The sequence below is a fragment of the Mustela nigripes genome, chromosome 2 (assembly GCF_022355385.1).
Source record: "Mustela nigripes isolate SB6536 chromosome 2, MUSNIG.SB6536, whole genome shotgun sequence".
Lineage (NCBI taxonomy): Eukaryota > Metazoa > Chordata > Mammalia > Carnivora > Mustelidae > Mustela > Mustela nigripes.
In genome coordinates, this window is record NC_081558.1 from 136,247,458 (window position 1) to 136,264,143 (window position 16,686).

Genomic DNA, 16,686 nt, shown 5'->3' on the forward strand with positions numbered 1-16,686 from the left:
AGTTTCCATACATGCACAGTGAATATAGCCCAGAGCATGAGGTAACTGCAGACTGCTTAAGAACATCAGGGTTACACAGATGGAAATTCATGGTGATGTTGGGGAATTATGTCTAAATCAAATTCATTTGCATAAAAAGTAATGATCGGGGATTTGTCTTTTGTATATAATATATGAAGATTTCATTATGTTTCTCTTCGTGAACTCTTTGAAGTAAATTTTAATATTGATTTTTCTAAACACATAGCATTTATCATGAAAAGAATGCCAAATTAATGGTCTGTAGAAACTTAAATGCATTAAGATTCAATTAAAATACTCTTAAATATAAAACAGGAAACTTCTTTTCACTATGATACCGCATGGGTTCTCGTATTAAATTTACATGATCAAGGGTTATATCATTAACTCTGTGGATTTCAAATTTTTTTTCTTAACAACCAATCTCTGAAATTTTGGTCATCACATCAGACCAACTATTAACAAGAGAACTGTGGTCACAAGAAAGAATAGAGGAGTTGCAAAGACACCAAACTGACAATCTCCTAGTAAGTTTAACTAAGCTAATGTGAGGACAATATAGAAAGCTGGGCCCACTGATAAGAAAAAACTTTGGGGGCAATATCTGCATCTACTCTGATGATGATAAAATCACAGCGGATGTAGTAAGATAAGGAAATGTGGAAAAGGATTTCGTATCTTTTCCTTTCCACTTGCAAGAGTCAGTAGGTGCCTTTTTTTAAGGTCATAATCACTTTGCTAAAAGAAAAAGAATGGGAAAGCCACGTTTCATATGGAATTCTGTTCCTATTATTCATTCAGTTAATTAACATTGTTGCTTTAAATGCAGCCAACTAGAAATATACTCTTTCCAATAACTGAGGTCCCATCCCTAAACTTCATCAAGTGCCACTCTAAGAACAACTAAAACATTTTAAATATAACCACTGGTAGCAAAAAATCTGCCATATAAGCATGATTTCCATACACAGCCATGAGTTACTGAACCCAGATTGCCATGTAGAGTGCTATGATTATCTGGTTATCAGTAGATCATTTAACTAAACTGCATCATGAGTTTAATTTAGTGATTGCTAACCTGTCTGCACATTGTAAGATTATCTAAACCTGTGTGCCTTGTTCCCTTGACATAGGCTGAAACATGACTTCATTCTTTCTTTTTTTTTTTTAAGATTTTAAAATTTTATTTATTTGACAGAGATCTTAAGTAGTTGGAGAGGCAGGCAGAGAGAGAGAGGAGGAAGCAGGCTTCCTGCTGAGCAGAGAGCCTGATGCGGGGCTTGATCGCAGGACCCGGACCATGACCTGAGCCGAAGGCAGAGGCTTAACCCACTGAGCCACCCAGGTGCCCCAACATGACTTCATTGTTAAAGTATAATATTGACTCAGAATATTGAGCAGGACTTGAAATCCGAATCATAATTCACTTCTAAATGTGTCTCCAGAGCACCACTGTTGGACATAGACACCAAAGCGTATTTTATTCACATGTATGCATTTATGTGTATGTGAATATATTGTCTTTTTCTTACACATTTACAGTCAACAATTTCATTTTAAACATCTGATTTTAAAAAAATATATATTTTATTTATTTATTTGACAGAGATTACAAGTAGGCAGAGAGGCAAGTAGGCATAGAGAGAGAGGGGAATACAGGCTCCCTGCTGAGCAGAGAACCCAATGCGGGGCCCGATCCCAAGACCTTGATATCATGACCTGAGCCCAAGGCAGAGGCCTAACACTGAGCCACCCAGATGCCCCTACACATGTGATTTTAAGCAACATGCTTTTCTTAGTATTCCAGATATCATTTAAGAGGCAAAGTGGGAGGTGCTTGAGGGGTAGGGAAGGAAAAAAATGAAACAAAATGGGATCGGGAGGGAGACAAACCATAAGAGACTCTTAATCTCACAAAACAAACTGAGGGTTGGGGGGGGGCTGGGGTTGGGGTTGGGTTATGGACATTGAGGAAGGTATGTGCTATGGTGAGTGCTGTAAAGTGTGCAAACCTGGCGATTCACAGACCTGTACCCCTGGGCTAGTAATACATTATATGCTAATAAAAAATTAAAAATTTAAAAAAAAGAATAACTTCACTCTTACAGTCTTATTTTAATCCATCTTTCTTGTGCGTTATTTTACTATTTTTCAGCTTTCTTTGTTCTTTTACTCAGAACTTTATATGTGCTTGAAAAGTTACCAGCAACTCTTTATTAAAAGTACAATAAAGAACTAGACCTTGAATAATTTGAGAAATCAAAGTGAAAAACTAAATTATAACATATAAAACTATTGATTTTCAAACTTTCTTCTGCAGCTCAACTTTATACAAAACTCCAATACTGTCAGCATATCTCAATAATATTCCCACTCAAAAGAAATAATGCATTATTGGTTTTTTGCTTGGATTAAGAACCATGCAGCATACTGCAAATTTTAAAACATTAAATCTGAGGCCAATAAATAAAAGGTCCAATTCTGGATTTCTAACTAAAGAGTGGCATGATAGTCACAGGTTAGTCACACATTTGAAGAGAGAATTAGAAAATGGTATTTTAGAAAGCAAGTAATTTACTCAGGATATGGGATTTAGTATTTTCAAGGTCATTTTCAGGTAAGAATAATACCTAGTTATTCTTCATTTTTACTACAATTAAACAAGAAATAGGACAGCAAACTTAGGTTAACTACAGAAAAGCATTTCTAAAGTGTGTTAAGTACCTGACTAGATTACTAAAGGAGGCTGGAATTCTCTTATGTCAAGGACTTGAAAGGATACATTTTAATTTTTAGGAATGGATACTCTGAAAGCAGAATAAAGGACTTGTGACAGTCCTTCTCACCTTAAAATAAAATTCTTAAAACCATGTGCTTATGGAGTATCAAGCTTTTGTATTTGTTTCATTCCTAATTTAAAATGTATCTAAGAGGAATATATAAATAATGGAATATTCCAGATTCGATTTGGTAGAGGGCTAGAAACAAGGGGGATAATATATGAATAGGGCTCAGCACTGCATGAGAAAAGGAAGAAAGTATTAAAACATGAAACAATTTAAAAAAATTAAAATTTCATATTATAACAAGTCTTTAGGTAAGTTATAAAATAATGTATCACCTACTAATACAATCTGTGAACAAACTATAAAGAACTTCAGACAAATTAAGTACAATTCACACCCCCAAAATTGATATATGTAGATAAAAATCTATTATTTTATTTATTCACTTAATTTTTTCACCAATATTGAGCAAACAAGCCCATTTGTTTTGTTTTGTTCCCCAATGGGGATCAGGTATTATATACGGAAAAAATATATCAAAGCAATTTATTCATTAAGAATGTGTGCCTTAGAAATCAAACCACTATAAAAATTCTTTTTATGTTGCCAGATCAAATTTTGAATGGGCCTTAACCAAATGATCAAAGTTACCGCCACCATAATGAAAAAATACCAGCATTCTGTGAGTCCTAATATGATGTGCTACAGATGACACAACGTTATTTCTGTGATATTTCTGTCAAAAAAAAAACACACAAACTGAATCAAATCATTAGGAAACATTGGACAAACCCGAACTGAGGGACATTCTAATCAAACAACCAGCCTATATAATTCTAAAAATGTGAAGATCACGAAAGACGAAGAAAAGCCAAGAAACTAGTTTACATTAAAGGAAACTAAAGAGACATGACAACTATCTATAATACATGACCCTGGGGGCGCCTGGGTGGCTCAGTGGTTAAACATTCGCCTTCAACTCAGGTCATTATCCCAAGGTGCTGGGATCAAGCTCCGCATTGGGCTCCGTGCTTGGCGGGAAGCCTGCTTCTTCCTCTCCCACTCCCCGTTTGTGCCTCCTCTCTCACTATCTCTCTGTCAAATAAATAAATAAAACCTTTTGGAAAAACAAAAAAAAAGTACGTGACTCTGGACTAGACTTGATCTTTGATGGAGGGTAAAGGTGGTTGACATGCAAATAGGAGGTTATATGACATAACAGGAATTATGAACTGCTGATTAGATAATACCATGTCAATGTTAAATTTCTTGATTTGGATTACTGTGTTGTGGCTACATAAAAAAAAAAAAATTCTTACAGGATAACCACAAAAATATTTAGGCGTAAAGGGACTGATACCTGCCACTTACTATCAAATGATTCAGAAGAAAGAGTACTGAGAGACAGAGAATTTGATAAAGCAAATGAGGCAAAAAAGATAAACAATTGGTGAATCTGGATAAAGTATTCATGAGAGTTCTTTACTCTTCTTGTCTAAGTTTGAAGTTATGTCACTAAAGAGCTACAAAAAACCTTAATTGGGTATATTAATTCCTACAGAGTACTTTCAGTTTCAGCTAGGAACCTACCTCCTTCAAACCTGACAGCACCAGAAAAAGAAAACTCATATTTAGTAGGCAAGGACATCTACCCTTTAAAGAGGTATACATAGAGCATATAGTCCTAAAGCATTATTTAATATACTTAGAAATCTGGAATTTATAAAACTATTTAGGAAGCATAAAACTAATTTTAAAATGCCAGATTTTTACTATTTTCAGTCTTAAAATGTTTTCATCTGATGATAATCTCACAAATCCAATCACCTGCTGTTTTAAGCATCCCATTTCTAAGGTGATATGAACTCAGTAATTTTTTCCAGGAATTTTATCAATAGTGATATCAGAATTGAGAGACTATGAGGGAAAACTCATGGCATACAATCGAAAAAGATGGGATCCCCCCCCAACATTGACTTCAGAATATAAGAAGCTAAAGCCATCCAGATACAAAGGATACAGTTCGTAATGGTTTACTACAGTTCTTAAAAGAGCTCTGAAAGTGAAACTAGCCTTCTGGGATAGCTGACAAACAAATGTCTGAACACCCATGTGTGATGTGTTATAATCTACAATAAGCAGGTCTGAAGTGGTTTCACTGAAGCACCAGAACACTTACTTCCTGGGTGCTCAACCATCCTTTCATCAGATCTGTCAATATCCATCCCTTTTAGTAATAGTCAAGAAACAGCATCATTAAATTCCCTCTAAAAAGAGTATTGCAATCAGAAATGACAAAGTAAATTTTCCATCACCCACAGAAACAAGAAGTATCATATTATATTATAATTATTTTACTGATTCAGTCAATAAAATTTTTGGCTAGAGTAATAATATTTTTGGTACATTAAAAGTGGGCACTTACTCACTGCTAGCAGTGGAAGAAGGGGGAATTCATACCAGCTTCCCAGGGTACAAAATGGCAATGTATGTTAACCTCCTAAAAACCAATACTCTTTAACCCAGCAAGTTCATGTCAAGGAATTTATTCTACAGAAATATAAGAAATATACACATACAAAAATATTTCTGCATATATGTACAGATACATGAACATGTACAGATATATGTATATGTACAAGAATATCCATCATTTCAATAAATGAAAGCAACTTATATGTCCAAAGACACAAGGATTTTTAAATAGGCTAGTATGCATCTATACAATGCAAAGTATGCTACTCTTAAAAATGATGACATAATAGATTAGCATATTAGTACATCTATCAAATTTTTAAATAAACTAGAAAATATATACACGTATACTAAAAATTGTATTTAAGTTAAGAAGGGTGCAATCAAAAGTATCTACACCTCTTTGGGAGGCCACTTTTCTATACAAGAGGTTGTGGCAGCCTACACCAGAAGATGACAAACTATAGTCCTTAAACTAACTTGGACCCCCCTTCTCCGCCCACCCCTCCCCCACTTATGTAAGTAAAATTTACTGCAACAAAGACATGCCTATTCATTTATTTATTGTCTGTGGCTGCTTTTCACATTACAACCACAGAGCTGAGTAGTTCTGACAGACACTGTAAGTCCACAAAGCTGAAAGTATTTACTATCTGGATCTTTACGGAAAAAAGTTTCTGAATGCTGGTCCAGAAACCTAGCTCACATTTCTCTCCAATGCTTTCCAAACAGTCTTTCAATTTATCAAATTATATGATATAATCAGAGACTAACTGGTTTCCAAACTATCTTTGCATATGCAACAGGAGAGTAAAAGCATCTCAATCCATTCACTCACTCCAGCCAAGGGGGAAAAATGGAGCAAGTAAGGAGAAAGATGGAAAGAACAGAAAGGAAAGGGGAAGATAAGGATTAAAGAAGGGATAAGAAAAGTTTGAAAGCCACTGATCTAAATAAAGGGTTGAAGGAGGAAGGGAAGACAAGGCGATCCTTATTTGGTAAATGACTTTGTATTCAGGAACTGAGTTTGTAATGGAACCCACATCTCCTAATATATTCCATGTATATTTTATAGATGTATTCCCAATTCTCAATTGGGGGAATAGCAGATAGATTTTTAGGTATTAAAATGGTTTGCGTAAATTTAATTTTTCTCCTAGGGGGGCAATTAGGAGAAAAAAAATCTTGAGAACAATGGTATATGGAAAATATTCCTTAATTGTAAGTTCCCTTATACAGAATATTAAAAGGCTCTTAATTACTAATATACACATTTTAACCCATCATTTTTGGTTCTAATATGCACAAACTACAAATCAATCCTGTTATCAGCCAGTCTAAAAAGAGGAAACTCTGGGTGGCTACAGAAAAGGGAAGGAAAGTAAAAGAGCAAAAAGAACTTTACTGTAGTGAAAATGTGTAGAGAAAAGTAAACTCAAAACTCAGAACTGTGCACCCTTAGCATCTGTAAGAAAGAGGGTGCTGAGGGATGTCTGGGTGGCTCAGTCAGTTAAGTATTTGCCTTCAGCTCAGATCATGATCCCAGAGTCCTGGGATCGAGTGCCACATCAGACTCTTTACTCAGCTCAGAGCCTGTTTCTCCCTTTGCACCTTCCCCTGCCCATGCGCTTGCTTGCTCTCTGAAAAATAAATAAGTAAGATCTGAAAGAAAGAAAGAAAGAAAGAAAGAAAGAAAGAAAGAAAGAAAGAAAGGAAGGAAGGAAGGAAGGGGATGCTGAGCAACATGCTACACCATAAAGTTACCACCATGGGCAAAAGCCTAAATAACCTCATATAACACTAGGCTTGGGGCACACAGATTGAGAAAGACCTAATCAGTAATCTCAAACATTCAGGTTATTTGTTATCTCTTCAACAACAGTAGGAACCAATGGATATAAACAACTATCAGCACTTCAGGGAAGAGAAATGGAAAGTTTTTAGTACGAAAGAATGAAAATAGAAATTAATGGTTGTACTAGCTACTAAGCTATTGTCTCTGTCATAAATCTAGTACAGAATTCTGCAAATGGTATTCTTCCTTCGCCAGCTAGCACCCTGTTAAATTCTGCTAGGAAGAGGTGTTAGAAAGTTGAATAGTTCCAGCAAGTGAGAAGGGCTTCCCTGTTTTTACTTGCTGCTCCTGTCAGGGCTGCCATGGCAACAAGTCTTTCCCCTAGAGGAAGTAACTCCTTAGTAGAGTAGGTTCCAATTTCTAGGTTGTTGTTGTTTTCCATTTTCCCAGAACCAGACCCATCACATTCCCTCAGAGGCCACTAGCAGTAGCCAAGCAGCATCTACTTCTCAAAGGTCCAGCTCTTAGTTCTGTGAAGCCCATACCACAAACCCCTGGAGGTACCAACACTACTCAATCAACACCTATTCTTTCCAAGTCTGGATCCCAGTTCTGCCCTTCTCTGAGATCCTAAATTCTGATAATCTAAATCCTCTTCTCTCTTTTTTTCCCCTAAAGATCCTGGAAAATACATGGAATGCTTCACAAATTTGTGTGTCATCCTTGTCAGGGGCCATGCTAATCTTCTCTGTATTGTTCCAATTGTAGTATATGTGCTGCCAAAGAGAGCACCCAACTTCTTCTCTTTGTTCCCCTAGAAGCAGTACATGATTCTTGGTATTACTATCTCTGTTATCTCAGCGTTCCCCCTTTTAAATCACCTTCCCATACTATTTAACCAACTCACCATAAAAAATTCTGTTAAGATAAGGAGTGTGGTTTCCTCTTCCTGACTGATACAATGGTATCAAATACTTATTTTAGATGTAATTAATATTCTCTTTAGTGTTTTAGTTTATCTAAAAAATATTTTTAAGGACTATTAGAATTTTATTCACACTTCAGTCTCTATAAATGTTTTTGTTTTTTCTTGTTAGGTGTAAGTTTTTTTTCTCCCACAATTCTTTTGGTTAAATCTGTGAGAAAGCACCAACAAGTCACTAATGTGTTTGTTATACTTAATCTGTCCTATACCTTCTAATTGTGTCTAAACCCAAAGAAATGCAAATCTTCCTTTTTAACAATAACAGCAAACCCTTTAGTTTGGGCAGCAGTAACTGGAATAGCTAGTGACAGGTAGAGGAATGGCTTTTAATGAGTTATCAAGAGGCAGCAGATTAACTGAATCTTCAAATCTCAGAAAATGCCCACATTTATTAATACATATTTTTTAGATATATACTGGAGTTAGTCACAGTGGGGAGATACAAAATGTCTAAGTGTAAAACATGTACTTCAATAAGAGTTATTTGTACAACTACTTAACTATTGACTTAATCTTAAATAACTTAAGAGTTATTTGTACAACTACTTAACTTATTGACAAATCTTACCTTGATTGTTACCTTGGGAAAATAACATAATTTAACCTCTGGTAGCCTCAGTTTTCTCATCTGCAAAGAAAATAGGCTGGACTAGATCTCTGTTGCCCTACGTCTAACATAACAATCTAAAAAATTTCTTTTAGTGTTAAGGCACTAAGAGTTCAGCATCATTATTAAGAGAAACAAAAGACTGGTTTTGTAAAGGGAAAAAGTAAAGAGGTAGAAAGAGGAGTTATCAAGATGGATAGTTTAAAAACATAATTTGAAAGAGATTCAAATACATAATGTTTGAGAATTATCTTCTTCCTCTAAATCAAGGAAAGAGAAGAAAATATATGACAGGCCAATTATCTGGTTAAAAAGATAAAAAGTTTCTTTATTTCTGTGTTATTACAGTCTTTGAAAACATTTACTAAGTCAGGAATGATACTTCTTAAATTCTCTTCCAGATAGAAAACATGTCATTTTTTGGTTTTCAGTTTAAAAAATTAAGTCAGTTTTGATATTCTTCTCTCAGATCGTCTGACCACATGCCATACAGTAGACTATATGCTTTCACAGCTTATTTATAGAAACAGTTAGATTTAAAGTACCAGTTAAGAGGAGTCTTGGTGGCTCAGTGGGTTAAGCCTCTGCCTTCAGCTCAGGTCATGATCTCAGGGTCTTGGGATGGAGCCCCGCATAGGGCTCTCTGCTCAGCAGGGAGCCTGCTTCCCCCTCTCCCTCTTTCCCTGCCTTTCTACCTACTTGTGATCTCTCTCTGTGTCAAATAAATAAATAAATAAAACCTTAAAAAAAAAGTATCAGTTAAAGGTTCATGGGCTAGGCCAGATCATTTATCATTTAGCAGTTACCGCTTAACTTGGTGCAACTCGTAGGTTTTGATGCAAGGGAAATTTGGTGAAAACAACTTTCAAATTTAATAATCAATTAAAATTACTTCAATGTAAACTGAGGGAAAAAAACTGAAGGAGGATAACTAACGTTTTTAAGAGATCTCCCTGACTGCTCTGTTGATAATGGTTTGTAGGGAGGGTAAGAGTGAAAGTAAGAAGTCCAACTAAGCTATAGTTCAGATAGAAAATGATACTGGCTTGATCTGTATCAGTAGAAATATCACTCCATTCATGTATCAGTGGAAATAAATTTAAAAAAAAAGATCTTTCTTTTGATGGCCTCAATAAGGTCAAACATTTTTGTAGAGGATACTAAAGTAACTGAACTAGAAAAATAGATAGCAGAAAGAAATATATGCTAACAAGATATAAATGAGGGATACAGCTTGGTGATAATGACAAGCTTGTTAACTTGTTAAGATTTGACTATAGTACAGTAGAGCATGGGACTATTGATCTCGGGGCCAATAGTTCGAGCCCCACATTTGGCATGACTATAGGAGTAGGCAGCTTAGAAAGGTTAGAGACAAAGATAGTTACAAGTGAGAAAATGGAAGCTAAATGAGAAGTAATGCTATCATTATTAGCAAATACCTAGATATTCCCCTACTAACATCTGTTGGTCAGAATGTTTTATATAACATATATAGTATATTATATGCAAATGAGAACATTATAACTGCTAATAAAATATCTAACTTATAATGTCCCTCTTAATGTTATTATTAATCTAACCATATACCCAAACTTATCAGTCCACTAAAATAGCAATGGCTTTTAGAACTTTCATGGAGACGTTCAGCAACATAATAATAATATCTAGGCAATATAATAGTTTGTTTTACTACGGAAGGTAACTAGACTTACTGTGGTGATCATTTTACAGTATACACAAATATCTAGTCATTATGTTGTACATCTAAAACTAATTTAATGTTATACCTCAATTTAGTTATACCTCAATTAAAAAAATAATAGTAATAATGGCTTTTTCCAAAGCTGTTTGTATACAGCATACTTAAAATAGACCACATACTACAAATTGTTCAAGTAAAACATGGAAAGATTGGGTTCTTTACACCAATCTCTCACCTTTTTATAAGTCTTACTATTTCTATAATAAAAAGTTGACAGAAAAACTGAGTGTTGAGAATGTGGACTGGCAACCACAGTCTCAGAATCTATATATTTTTTAATTAACCAATAATGTATTATTTGTTTCAGGGATATAGGTCTGTGAATCAGAATCTATATTTTTGATGAAAAGTGGGCTCCTCTATTTTGAAAAACTGGCATGCTGAGCTCTATAAATTGCCTAAGGCAAGGTGCTAAGCATAGGAAAGGCATCTCCACTTTATGAAACCTTTGTCCTGGAATAGACACTATGAATCTTTCAAAACAAAGGAGTGTAAGTTTGCTGCTCAGGATAATACATTGAACATAAAAGATTACTAATGACTTATGAGCTCCTAATGTAGCATGAATCATGCCAGCAACACTAGGATACTGGTTTCAACAAATAGCCTATTTTATTTTATAAACTTCACCAGAATATTATCAACCGCAGTATTAGAAAATGGAAAGCTAATAAAATTAGGAGGTGGCATCGGCATACTGCACACAGTGTTTCTCATCGCTCTAATGCAGAATCTAATGGATGAGAGATCCATCTTTTAACTTAAAAAAAAAAAAAAGAGCCAGTAAACTTAGAAAAATAGACCTCTATTTGACAAAGTTATTAGAGAATATTTTGCTACCTCAATTCAATAAACTGCATTAGTGAAACTAGTTTCTTTTATAAGAAAAAAGGAGAGGCAGCATACTTCTGTTTTATTATACTTCAAAAAGCCTGATTATATTAACAGTTTCTTGTTTTCCTTGAGCAATATCTGAAGTAGAAGACAACTGAAAGATTAGAGGATTATAAATATTCTCTTTCTATAAAGATATTTTCCTAATTCTATAATAGAGGATATTATAAATACAGGATAATATCAAACTTTCAGAAATCAATGCCTTTCACAAACACCCAGGTTACCTACCTGTGAAATAGAGCTTTTAATATCTAACCCTGATTTTATTTGATATCATCACCAAGTATTTTTCTGAAAAATAAATGGTTATTAGCAATTTCTACAATAGTTCCATAACAGCAAAGGCAGAATCCATGTTTAGGTGATTACTTTATGTTTTGATTCAGTTATCTGCAGGGTGTCTGCATGGTACTCTAACTATTTAAAGCCAGCAAAAAAGATTACAGCTCACACTAACTGGATTTTCACAGCTCCCTATCATTCGGCTTGAATTCCTCATGGGCAGATTAAAAGGGCCAAGGCAAACAATAGTCTTTTTACAAGGTGGTTATGGGGGGGGGGGGCGAAGGGGAAGAAGAAAAGAGAAAAAAAACACTATATTTTATGGTCAAAACAACAAATTATTTAAGGAAGCAGCCACATAAAAACAAACAAATGTCTAGCAGAGGTAAAACTCCAGGTGTTGCAATATAATGAACACAAATCAAGAAATTAGTAGCATCTGAAAGAACAATAGTTTTTTTCTGAAATCTCTAACATAAATAATATGGTTTTAGAGTTCAAAGATGGTTAGTTATGGCGTCAAAGAACAGAGTGAAAAGTATCAATGATCACTTAGTTTAACTTACTGTTATTGTATACATAGATAGGCTGAGGCCCAAAGAACTCAACATGGCATTTTCAAGTCAACTACTGGAGATTATCAAAATAACCATGAAATATTTCATGTTCTTTTCCACTTTCACTTAACCACCCTCTCATTCTCTACCTTCATTCATTTCAAATGATCAAATAACTTCCCAATCTCTGATTAGTCTTTTTCAGTGAGTCCTGGATACAAGGCCTTCCTTATGCATTATCCCCCCTAATCCTCATGCAATCCCAGGAGGTAGTTATTTTCATCATGGCTATTTTACAGATAAAAAAAACCCTAAGACTTAGAGAGATTAAGTGACTTGCCCAGGATCACACAGCCCATAAATGGAAGAGTTGGATTTAAAATCAAGTCTACAGAACTCTAGTGTATGAGCTTTTAACTACTGTGCTATACCTAGCTTCTCTATTAGCTTCTTTTCCTCATTTCATGGATAAGCCCCACTTTTCTTCCCCGCACCATTCATTCACACAACTCATCCAAACACTACCCTTAGTGTCTCCACACTACTGTTTAGTATTAAATAACCAGCCTGTGTCTGAACCCAAGTTAGATCAAGATCCAGTTGGGTAACATTCTTTACTTATTTTCTACTTACCTTATCCTCTACTACCACTACTTTAAGTAAAGCTTCATCACTGCTCTTTCAGCCGTACTTACTATAAAACTTCAAAATGGTCTCTCAGCCTTTAATCCTTTCTCCTTAATGCTACTTCCCAGATTTAAAATTGTTCAAGTCAAAACTCCTTTGGCATCTCCTTCTATAACCTCTGCTTAAATTTATTTTAGTCACAATAATCTCAAAAGGAAAAATAAGTTTAAGTGCATATATTTATATTTGCTTATAGCTTTTTAAAGAAATTCTAGAAGGATGTGTAGGAAACTAATAAATGTGGGGACCCGGATTTCTGGGATTTGATGTGAGGCTAGGAATTGGGTGGATAGGAGATGAGGTGGAAGAGAGATTCTTTACTGTATGTTTATATCATTATGTAATGTTCGGTTTTGAACTATGTAAGTATTCTATCTATTAAGAAAAAAGAGGAAAGGAAAAGGAAGGAAGGAGAGGGAGAGAAAGAAACAAAAGAAAAAAGGAAGAACAAAGCTAAATGTCACCCTCTTGTTCCCACCCTCTTCTGCATATTGCCTGACAATAAAATGGTAATTTCACCCAAAAGGCGGGAATAAAAATAATTCCCAAGCACTCTATGATCCCTCTTGATTCAGTCCTTTCCTTTTTCCATCTCCTTCTTACTTCCTCTTCTATGTTCTGTTTTTCCAGATGGCTTAGTATCAACACCTTTAGAAAATCTTCCTTGACTAACTCATTTTGGGTTAAGTAGCCGTTATGCTTCCCTAATATAGTGAGCATCTCTCTGTCACAGCACTCACATGACGCTGTTACCATCTATTTACATGTCCAATTATCAAACTAGATGAAAGTTTCCCAAAATCAAGGACCATGTCTTATTGGTCTTACACATTCTCCAATAATCACAACAGTGCCAGGCACATTTTAATAGCTCCCAAAGCAATAGATGGCACATGGCATTTATCTTTGCTATGGCCCATGGATCAGATTCAGCAGTCACTGTCATTTAATCTTACCATATGAGAAATATTGCTTTGGTCAGTATAGCCTCCCCTTTATAGGTATGCACAATTATCAAATTCCAAGTAAAGTACACGAAGAGTTAAAGATCAACAGGAATTAAAAACCCAACACTCCAGGCCAGAACACTCCTGAGCTCAGTACCTACATACCCTTTTGCCTATTTTATTTCACTTCTTGAATGTCCAAAGCAAACTTACAATCTTCTGTCATACCACGGTCTCTTCCAGGATAACCATTAGTCGATTTTATATATACATATACACATATACGTATATATAAAATCCATCACTCCAATAATACAAACCAGAAAACTACTGGTTATCCTCAGCATCCTCCTCTTTTACCAAACTGAATCCATCATTAAATACATAATATGTCTCAAATCCATCAACTTTTCTATCTTTAATGCCAAATCCCTGGTTCAAGCTACTATTACATCTCTCCTGGACTACTGTGCTACTAATCTGGTTTCTCTGCATCCACTCTTATCCTCTGCAATCTGTTTTCCACACTGCAGCTGGAGTGATCTTTTCAAAACACTAATCTGATCATGTCACCAATCAGATTAAAACACTTCAAAGGCATCCTGTTATTCTTAAGATAGAGACCAAAATCCTTAACCACGTCTACAGGGCCCTACAGAGTCTAGCCCCTATCTGCTTCTCTGGCCCCAACTCATACTGTGTTCCCCCCCTTTCTCCATACTAGTGACTCTTAACATCTTTCAGTCCCTGTTCATATCAGTCTCTCTCGTGTCTAGGGACCTTCGCAGATGATGTTTCCTCTGTCTACAATGTTCTTCTTCATTCACTGGTTTCAATTCATTCTCATTTTTTAAAGAAAGTGTGTCTGACTGTTGTAAATCAAATTCCCTCCCCTGTTATATGCTATGTAGCGTACTATGCAATTCTCATCCATGATATTTATCACCACTGAAAGTTTATATTTATTTACGTGACTTCATAATTGCTGTTTTCCTTCACTGGACTATAAGCTACATGGATTCAGAACCGTAACTATCAATCACCGTGGTATCCCCCCAAAAAACAACAAAGAGCCAGACACAGTAGGTACGTCACAACTATTTGATAAATTAGTGACAGAAAGAAAGGAAGGCATGTCTTAGGTAGTAACACCTAGGCTACATTCAGTCACCATTGTCTTGCATATGGAAAAGGTAGACTCCAAATCAGGGTAATTATTAATATGAAGAGTCTAAACATCATAATTTAAAGTTTATACTGAGAACCTTCTCCTTCCCCTTCAATCACAGAATATTATATATAGTCTTCTTCATTCAAGACTGGTAAGGTAATCTTCCACCACAAAAAGAGACTTCAGAGACCATGTACTCTATCCCTCTCATTTCACAGTTAAAGAATATAAACCCAGGGGCACCTGGGTGGCTCAGTGGGTTAAAGCCTCTGCCTTTGGGGTCATGATGCCAGGGTCTTGGGATAGAGCCCCCACATCAGGCTCTCTGCCCAGCAGGGAGCCTGCTTCCTCCTCTCTCTCTCTCTGCCTGCCTCTCCGCCTACTTGTGATCTCGGTCTGTCAAATAAATAAATAAAAATGTTTAAAAAAAAATATATATAAACCCAGAAATGTTAAGTGACCAATCCAAAGTCATATACAAATTAGAAGAGCCAGGACTAGAGCCCACTTACCAGTCTAATGTAATATCCAGTAAATCTAGCATGGTGAAACATTATGGATTTTTTCAGAGAAAAGAATGCAGTACTCATTATTAATTTATAATCTAGTAACCCTGTAGGTACATACATGTTTGTCTGATCACATGCTCTAATTCTGGGCTGAGAAAATGTGGTAACCATTATCCCCAAAGAACCATGTAAAAGTTGTATACGCAACAACAGCATAGTTTTTAATCTATGGAATCGAGGGTCTAAAAGCAGTTGCTGGGGAGTGGGGAGGTAGGGAGAAGGTGGTTGGGGAGGGTATTTGCTATGGTGAGCACTGTGAAATGTGTAAGCCTGATGATTCACAGACCTGTACCTCTGAGGCAAATAATACAGTATACGTTAATAAAAATATATTTTTTTTAAAAAGCAGTTGGATGTGATCAGAAGTATAACTCCAGAGAAAAACTTTTACATTGTTTTGTGGATGTGGAAAAACTCTGGGTGGAATTCATGAGATTAGCTATAGATAGGCTGGACTTAAGATTCTGGAACATACACTTATACATACGTATCTGAAATTCTAAGAGCTCTAGCCTACTGAAAACTTTTGAATTCAAGGACAAAAAGACAGCAAGCCAGATGCCAGTCTTCAGTGAAAGAGGAATATTATCTAGGAAATATATGGCACCAAAAGAAAGAAAGAAAGTTTCATGATGACTAGCACAACTGCACAGTGTATTTTAACTTACTTTATTTGAACTAAAGGGTGAGAGAAAAATTATTTGGAAGGGAGAATAGAAAGTAAAAAAGATAACAAATTGATCTCATACTGAAGTATACTGGAAAGATAACAAATTGATCTCATACTGAAGTATACTGGAAGTAAAAAAAGAAGATAGAAACTCAGATTCTAATAATGGCAGACTAAATAAATCCAGATCGATACTTTCTCTGAGAAATAATACAATGGGCAGAGATTTTTTTTTTTTTATGTAAATAGCTTTTATTTTTTTTTTTTTAATTTTTTATTTTTTATAAACATATATTTTTATCCCCAGGGGTACAGGTCTGTGAATCACCAGGTTTACACACTTCACAGCACTCACCAAATCACAATAAATGAAACAAGATGGGATTGGGAGGGAGACAAACCATAAGTGACTCTTAATCTCACAACAAACTGAGGGTTGCCGGGGGGAGGGGGTTTGGGAGAAGGGGGTGGA

At 35.5% G+C, this 16,686-nt stretch overlaps 1 protein-coding gene and 1 non-coding gene across 2 annotated transcripts in view; both read right to left on the reverse strand.

Annotated features, from left to right (window-relative positions):
• The window catches only part of RSRC1 (arginine and serine rich coiled-coil 1), a 412,534-nt gene that overhangs the window by 253,949 nt on the left and 141,899 nt on the right, over positions 1 to 16,686 (reverse strand). The window lies entirely within an intron of this gene.
• LOC132012654 (U6 spliceosomal RNA) lies at positions 7,764 to 7,869 on the reverse strand. The gene has a single exon (XR_009402659.1). It is a non-coding gene; the product is annotated as a U6 spliceosomal RNA (small nuclear RNA).